The sequence below is a fragment of the Apis dorsata genome, unplaced genomic scaffold (genome assembly GCF_000469605.1).
Source record: "Apis dorsata unplaced genomic scaffold, Apis dorsata 1.3 scaffold_161, whole genome shotgun sequence".
Taxonomy (NCBI): domain Eukaryota; kingdom Metazoa; phylum Arthropoda; class Insecta; order Hymenoptera; family Apidae; genus Apis; species Apis dorsata.
Window position 1 is genome coordinate 445489 of NW_006263450.1, and position 8558 is coordinate 454046.

The 8558-nt window shown below is 32.9% G+C and overlaps 1 protein-coding gene across 5 annotated transcripts in view; it reads left to right on the top strand.

The window, feature by feature from the left end:
- The window catches only part of LOC102674871 (solute carrier family 12 member 6), a 146675-nt gene that overhangs the window by 5098 nt on the left and 133019 nt on the right, over nt 1-8558 (top strand). Inside the window, exons 1-2 of one of the 5 annotated variants that reach the window (XM_031509530.1) lie at nt 3579-3584; nt 5064-5066. The exons of the other annotated variants lie outside the window; for them this stretch is intronic. The gene's annotated coding sequence lies outside the window, so the exon portion shown is untranslated. Of the gene's footprint in view, nt 1-3578; nt 3585-5063; nt 5067-8558 lie in introns of those variants that run through there. 5 annotated transcript variants of the gene reach the window in all.

The following is an 8558-nucleotide window of genomic DNA, read 5'->3' on the forward strand; positions in this document are numbered from 1 at the left end:
TTAAAAAAAACTTTTAATAATTTTTCAAAAGGCAAATACTAATGTCAACAATTTTTTGTTATTTTAAAATTTTAGATTCTTCGAAAAACACATCGAAAACTACTTAACTTGTACCATTTTCGAAAAAAGCAAAAAACATCGCGATATATCAAGATTTCGACAATGCACGAGAAGTTACAACTTCTTATTTTTCAACCTTCGAGTTGTTGACTATTTTTGAAAAAAGAAAATATCTCAATATATCAAAATTATCCCGAAACAGATTTTGTTCGACGATACGCGAAAAAGTTTTTATTTCTTATTTCTCTACCCATTTTCGAATATCGTGTTTCACATTTTTTGGAACATCGCAGTATATATATATATCGGAATATTCGTATCGTCCTTTGTTCGCCGACACACGAGAGAAGTTACAATTTCGTTCATCTTTCAACGTTAAGTTGAGTTGAACGAATTCGAATCGAATCGAGGGAAATGTGTATCGTCGTAAGATGGGAGAAATACGATTCAGATTATGCCGGGGACATTTATCACTCGGTCATTCTTCTCAGAGTGGCGTCGTCGGATAAATAGAAGCAGTTTCGCGCAATATATCTCAAGCCTTTTGTCCAGGTGTCATGCGAGAGACGTGGCGCCCCCAGACAAGGGAAACTAGAGCGCGTGGCTTTAGACAGAGTTGTAGAGATCCTTTCTTAGCTTACCCCGGACGAGAACAAAACCGATTCTCTTACGGAAAATTCTTAACGATTCAATATCCTCCCCGTCTTTGATTTAAGTAAATTAAGCGATTCCAAAATTTTTGCTTCCATTCTGTTCAACGATTTATTCGCTTACATTGTATTCTTACATTCCATTCTCAATATTGTCATAATATTTTAATAATTCTTTTTTGAAGAGAATTTAACGTTTTTCGATTCGCACTTTTCATCGATAACGTGTCAACAGCTATGACGAAAATGTTTCATGCACTCGACCGTTGGGAATAATATCGAGAGTATCGTGCAGCGTTGTCTCTGAAGAGTTAAACTAATTTCAAACTGAATCGAGCATAATTGAAGTTTCACAGCGAAAATTTTTAGAAAATGTTATGGGTAAAAAATTGATAATTTTTTTTACGATCCCTTGAGTAAATTTAATCGTCAATTGAGTTATAAATACAACGTCTCAAACGTGTCAATTTGTCAAACGCTACTACTAGGATTAATCGTGAAATTGATACAACTTCTTCGAAACTCTGTTAACCTTATCCCCCTTAAGCGCGAGCGAGATTGAGCGCGTAATTACGAATCGAAAACACAGGTTGTTCCCATACAAGTTGTATCCACTTGTATCCCGGGACGTGTGACTGGCTTTTGAGCCGCGATAATTAATTAATTCGAACTTTGTTCACGAGCCAGAGCATCGAGATTAGAACCAGGCTATTCACAACCCCCTCGAGTTTCTCGTTTAATCTAACGTGTCCGCCCTTTGCTCTCTGCCACGATATTCAACTTTCAACACAACGTTCCGTTGTGTGTCGTTATATACGTTTTATACGATCTCTCTCTCTCTCTCTCTTTTCTATCTCTTCTCAAAGGGACACTAGACTATTCAATATCCAGATTCAATCACAAAACCTCGTTACTCTTTATTACAAAGTTCCATCCAAGTTGTTGACATCCAATTCCGTATGTCCTTCGCTTTGTGTTTCCCTCCATGAAAAATAGATTATTCGTTATATCAAATTCTCGGGCAAAGAGAGATTCGTTAGCTCATATTTCAAATATTTTCCATTTATTTATCACGTTAATTTTATCCAATTTTCTATACATACATGTTTTTTTTATATATCAAAAAGTAATCGTTAAAAAAAAAAATTTCATCCACCGTTGCCAATTTTCCAGAAGTTTTCATCACATCACATCACTAGTTTCCACTAGTTCCATATTACACCCCAGAGGATACACAAGAGTATTCGTCAAATTCTAGATCAAATCTCGAGAAACTTTCGTCGAACTTGGAGCAAACTTTCAAACTCGAAGAAAAACTTCCATCCCTTTCCGATCTTTCATAAAAACGAAACGATAGATTGCAAAAGAAAAAAAAAAAAAAAAACTCCTCTTATATAATAACATCCCAATCTCAGAATTTCTGTGGTTTGATGGAAGATCTCTTTCTCTTTTTCTTTCTCTCTCTCTCTCCAGGTGTTTTACAACTTTCTTAAAGAGCACCCCGAGGGAGATGTTGTGGTCTCGTACGCGATTAACAGCGTTCCTTCCAGCGAGAGAAGGAGACGCGAGAAGAGGAGGAGGAGGGGGTCGGTCGACTAACAAGAAAGCTGGCTTTCCTTCTTACTCGGCCAAGCCGAGTAAACGAGGCACGCTTTAACACACAATTTTTTCCCCATCGGATCGCAGATGCCACCACTGCGTGTGCAACTGTATTTCGAGCCATTCACTCCATCCATTGTGCATACACATCTTTGCAACACCGATGTGTTACGTAGTAGGAGATCGTAGTTCAGATGTAGTTTCAGCCAGTCATGGCGGCGTGCCAACGTCTCTCCATCCCCTTTTCGGCCGTGTCTGTTTATCAACAAAGAATTATGCCAACGTCGAGGCGGCTGGCTCCCGCCTTTTGCGGACAACCAAGCGTTTTTTTCTTACCCGGCGTGAAAAACTTCTTTCCAATATGTATTTTATATTATGAGAAGATTATTTTGCTGAGGATGCTGAGCTTTTCTTTCCTATTTGTATTTATATACATCTCGATTTTCTTCTCGTATTGTTAAAATAGTAAAATTCGTAAGGTTGAAATATTTTATACGAAATGTTTAATATTTCGAAAGAATATTATGGTATTATTGGTTCTTTTAACTGAGTGGATGCTTGTTAAAAAATACAATTTCGAATTTGAATTCTACTCGTCTGTTTGTGCTTTCTTTCGTCTTTTGTCTCGTATAAGTTTTTTTAAAAAATTCAAATCAAAATATAATTTTTTTTAACTTTTACTATTTATATTATTTTTACTATTATTTTATTAGTAATTTTTAGGGATACACGAGTTAATAAATTATTTCACAAAGAATATCGAGTTGCATCGATATTAAAAATTATATGATTTTAAAATAGACGAAATTGATCTTCGTGTGTTCAAAATTCAAATTAAAATATATTCTAAATTAATAATTTTTAGATATATACGAGTTAATAGTATTAATAATCTTTTATTAATTCAATATTTTTCAACAGAAATTACTACTGATTTAGTCTTTCGGATATTAAAGTTTTCGTCTATTTGTGCTTTCTTTCGTTTTTTGTCTCGCATAAATTTTTTCAAAAAATTCAAATTAAAATATGTTCTAATATAACTAATAATTTAACGGATATACGAGTTAATAAATTATTTCACAAAAAATATCGAGTTGCATATTATTTTAAAATAGACGAAGTTGATCTTCGTGTGTTCAAAATTCAAATTAAAATTGTTCTAAATTAATAATTTTTAGATATATACGAGTTAATAATATTTTTTTTTATAAAGAATATCGAGTTGTTATTAAAAAGTAATTAAAAAGAGTATGCACTTTTCGACATCGTTCGACTGTCTTCTACTAATATTAATGAGAAAATCAAGATATCGATCTAAGATATCCTATACAGCGTCTTTTATTAATCCAATATTTTTCAACAGAAGTTACTACTGATTTAGTCTTTTGGGATATTAAAGTCTTGTTCTAAAAAATTTGAAAAATAGAAAATTTAATATAGAGTTTGAAAACTCTGTGGGGAAATTATGTTTAGGAAAATTTAGTACTACGGAACTATATTTGGAGAAAACGAGTGCGGTTGAGAACTATGAAATTATGTCAGGGGATGTTGTTATAATTTATGGCTGGTCCTTTGCGAGAGATTTCACGAGTGGACGTTTTTTTTAACGGCGTCCATGTTAGTTTTGTTAGATCGGTTGAAAAGGAAGCAAAGACAATTGCGAACTAACTTTAAAACCTTGTAATCTCTCTCTCTTCGAAATAATTATATATAAACACACACGGTGGATTGATTCTTATAATATTTTTTATAATTGTCTGGTAATTAAAAAAAAAATAGAGAGACTCTTTTTTTCATAAATTTGTTAATAAAAACAATAATTAAATATGGATCAAAATTATTAAGATTGCATCTTTCAAAAACTGTCTAAATATTTAGCTGAAAGAAAAAAAAGAAAAAAAAAATTAAGAAACGCTGCTCCAAAGCATAACAGCTTGCACTTTCCCCCGTGAATACGATATCCGGCCGTTCGTTTATTTAGTCGCGCGACGCGAGATTATTTCGGGAAACCGAATCGTTGTGAAGTTGGCGAACGCTCGTGCACGCTTTCCTCTTTGTCCATTTTCACAGTTCCTCGAGATTTCTCTCTCTCTCTCTCTTTCTGCTGAGTTTTCGGGAAGGATTTTATTTAAAAAAAAAGAAAAAAAAATCGCAATTCCGTATCGTTTACGCGAGCGTGGGTAAGCTGGATCTGGGTCGTTGTCGAATGTCGCCTCTTTGTCGGCGGAAAAATTCGAGCGGTCGAGAGACATCGTCAATCTTCTATTTAAAGAAACGAGAAACTGTGAATCGTCGAGAATATTTCGACATTCTTTTTTTTCAAGATTTTTTGCGAACCATTTTTTATTCTCTATTTTTTTTTTTTTTTTTTTTTTTTTTTCTCTCTCCGGGATGCTCATCCTCGATCGCGATTTCCACGCTCATCGATCGAGGGACTTTGATTCCAAATATCCCCGAGAGTGGCGCACTTGACATCAATCTCTTCTCATCTCTCTCGTACTTTCGTAATTCCGGTCTCCGCTCCTCTCTCTTTCCACTCGTTCGTACGTTGTATGGCCCTTCGTCTTCCCTTTCCCTCGTTCCTTGTATTCCCTTATTCCGTCTAGCTGCGCTCTATTTTCGCCCGTTTCAGATATAATACGAATCGAGGACTCGAAGAGAGCATTATCGAACGCTTCTTTGTAAATTCGGTTCTCCAACTTGAAATAATAATCGTAAGAACAATACTCGTTAAAATTTAACGTTCATCGGTAGATGGTTAGTTGTTGCGTTAAATGCCGAGAATAAAACTATTTTTCTATTATTTGGAGCGATAAAAATATAATAATCTTTTCTGGAAAGGATTCAAGCTAATAAAAATAGAAAGAACATGTCGGTTAAACGATTATTGGAGATAAGAAAAAGCATCAAAGCTCTCGTAAATTCGGCAAATTCATATCCAGTATTTCAGTATTTCTCCACGGATATATTTTTCAGATCCGAAATTTATTTCAAATGATAATTTTAAACAATTTGTATCGTTCGATAATATAATTTCTTATTCTTCGACGAAGGAATTTGAGACAAGGTGAATAAAATAAATTAAAGGACTGATTTAAGGAAATAACGTTTTACTTGTTAATGGAAAACTCGTTTCTGAAATGAAACGTGAACAATAAACGTGGTAATAATCGTAATAAGCGCAATATTACTCAGAAGTAATAATAACATTTGACGCTTTATTTCAAATTTATTATCCTCGTCGCAATATTAAATAATTTGTTCCATTAAACGTTAAATTACTTGTATGAAATATTTATTTCAGAAATGAATTATTTCCCGAACGATTTCAAGGAATAATTTTAAAATATACATATTTCTTAAAAAAACGTCCAGATATTTTTATAGGTTATGGTGCACGATGGCCTGTTGGCGTAATTCAGATATTAATACACAGGCCGTCTGCCTGGACACCAGGCTGTTTCTCCTCGGGAATTTGTGACGTATCCACGGGAATAAATGTCAATTGGGGTCCTCGGTGGAACGATCTTTCCCACAGTTATCCGCTTCGTCCAACGTCCAGCAACGCTCTCCAAAGATTCATGAATGAAGAATCCAACCTGTTACAATGTTAGACCCGTATTCCAATTTATAAATGAAATCGCTTGGAAAACGTCTCTAATTTCACGTAGGTAGTTCGCAATTTGCAGTCTCGTTTCAATTCGTCCCTTGTGTTTCGAACAACAGTTGAGAGGCGGTTATTTATTGGGATTGAAATTGGGCTAGAGCAGTGTTTCTCAACCCATTTGATAATCTACTCGAAGAAATATATTTTCAAAATACATAATATATCAATGAAATTGTACAGAGATTATGACTAGACGCGTATTTCTGCGTATGAGAAATTTAAATCTGAAAAATAACATGTAATAATATTGTAACTTTAAGAATCAAATTTTTATTTAGATTTTTAAGTCTCGATGACAACATCGATATAATTTTATTACATTATTTTACTAAACTATTTTATAAACTACTAAATATTATTTTACTAAATATTACAATATTTTATTAAAGATATCGAAGCTTCTAAGAAAAAAAATCTGAAAAATAATATATAATAATATTATTTTTTTAAGAATCAAATTTTTATTAGGTTTTTAAATCTCGGTGACAACCTCGGTATAATTTTATTACATTATTTTACTAAACTATTTTATAAACTACTAAATATTATTTTACTAAATATTACGATATTTTATTAAAGATAAAGCTATCGAAGCTTCTAAGAAAAAAAAATCTGAAAAATAATATATAATAATATTATTTTTTTAAGAATCAAATTTTTATTTAGATTTTTAAATCTCGATGACAACATCGATATAATTTTATTACATTATTTTGCTAAACTATTTTATAAACTATAACTACTAAATATTATTTTACTAAATATTACAATATTTTATTAAAGATAAAGCTATCGAAGCTTCTAAGAAAAAAAAAATTGAAAAAATTATGAAACAAACAAATATCGAAACATCTAATTTAATATAACTGAAACGTGAATTAAAATATCGCGTGCTCGCGTGGAGAGTAGTGCGCGTTTTTCGCGAAGACTATTTCCCACGTTCGTTTACCCGGTGGAAAATGAATCGATGGTGGAAACGTGGCTTCAAAGAGTGCCGCCTTCCACGATTGCGCGCATAGTCAACAGCGGAACAATTTTAATTGAAAAGTCAAGAGATCAATGGACACCGAGTTTCCAGAGCTTGCGATCCTCTTCGACCTTTGGATTGACCAACCTTTCCGTCTTCCATCCTCGAAAATGTTACATTGTGTAATTAATAATATGAAAAATGATACGGATATTATGTCATCTTTATTACGATTCCGTTTTAAACCGTGTAATACGTATAATACGATAAAAGACGATTAAAAAATTCTGAAAGACTTAGAAAAGAAAACTAGTTAGGAAAAATGTTATATATGTAGATGTTTAAATTTCGTATTAATTTGATAATCGTATAAAAAATGATAAGCGGAATTAAATGATCGAGAGAGTAGAAAGAAATTTTGAAAAAAATCTCGAAAAATTTCCAATCATAAATTCTACAGTTTATCTCCGCATATCTCACTTCATAATCATAATTGTGATTGATTAAGGTCGCTTCGACATGGATTCATGGAGCATCGGCGTTTAATGAAGATTTAAGCGTCCCGGTATATAACGCGCGCGATTTTATTATTTATCGAGAAAAATTTCTCGGCTTGCGTAAGACGATTGGAAGAGGGCGATCCACGAACGTGTATAGAGGACAAGGAGAAGAAAACGTGTACGCAACACCCAAGCGCTAACAATTATTTTATTATTGGCCCAATTACGCCGTTATTGTTTTCACACACGCGCGACGTATCATTTAAAGCGGTTTGCGGCGGCTTCTGCAATCGTCAGGGTGATTCAACCGGCTGGATTTTTGCGTTCCTTTGTTCACTAACTCATTGTCGCGTTTCTCGCTACATATCGACGATAAAATATTTCTACGTTTTAAGATGCATTTTCGGATTTTTCAATGTAAGGAAAGGGTGTTTGTTTTTTTTTTTTCTTCTTTTTTGGTTTAGGAGACAAATTGGAGGCTTTCTAAATTTGTGGAATTTTCAAATTGGAAATGAAATTGGTGATTTTACGTGGAGAATGAATTTTCTTTTTCTTCTTTTGAGAGAAAATTTGAGAGAGAGCTTTCAAAGTTTCTAAATTTCCAAATTTGTAGAATTTTCAAATTGGAAATGAAATTGGTGATTTTACGTGTTCACGTGGAGGATGAATTTTCTTTTTCTTCTTTTGAGAGAAAATTTGAGAGAGCTTTCAAAAGTTCTAAATTTCCAAATTTGTAGAATTTTCAAATTGGAAATGAAATTGGTGATTTTACGTGTTCACGTGGAGGATGAATTTTCTTTTTCTTCTTTTGAGAGAAAATTTGAGAGAGCTTTCAAAAGTTCTAAATTTCCAAATTTGTAGAATTTTCAAATTGGAAATGAAATTGGTGATTTTACGTGTTCACGTGGAGAATGAATTTTCTTTTTCTTCTTTTGAGAGAAAATTTCCAAATTTGTAGAATTTTCAAATTGGAAATGAAATTGGTGATTTTACGTGTTCACGTGGAGAATGAATTTTCTTTTTCTTCTTTTGAGAGAAAATTTCCAAATTTGTAGAATTTTCAAATTGATGATTTTACTTATTCACATGGAGGATGAATCTTCTTTTTATTTTTT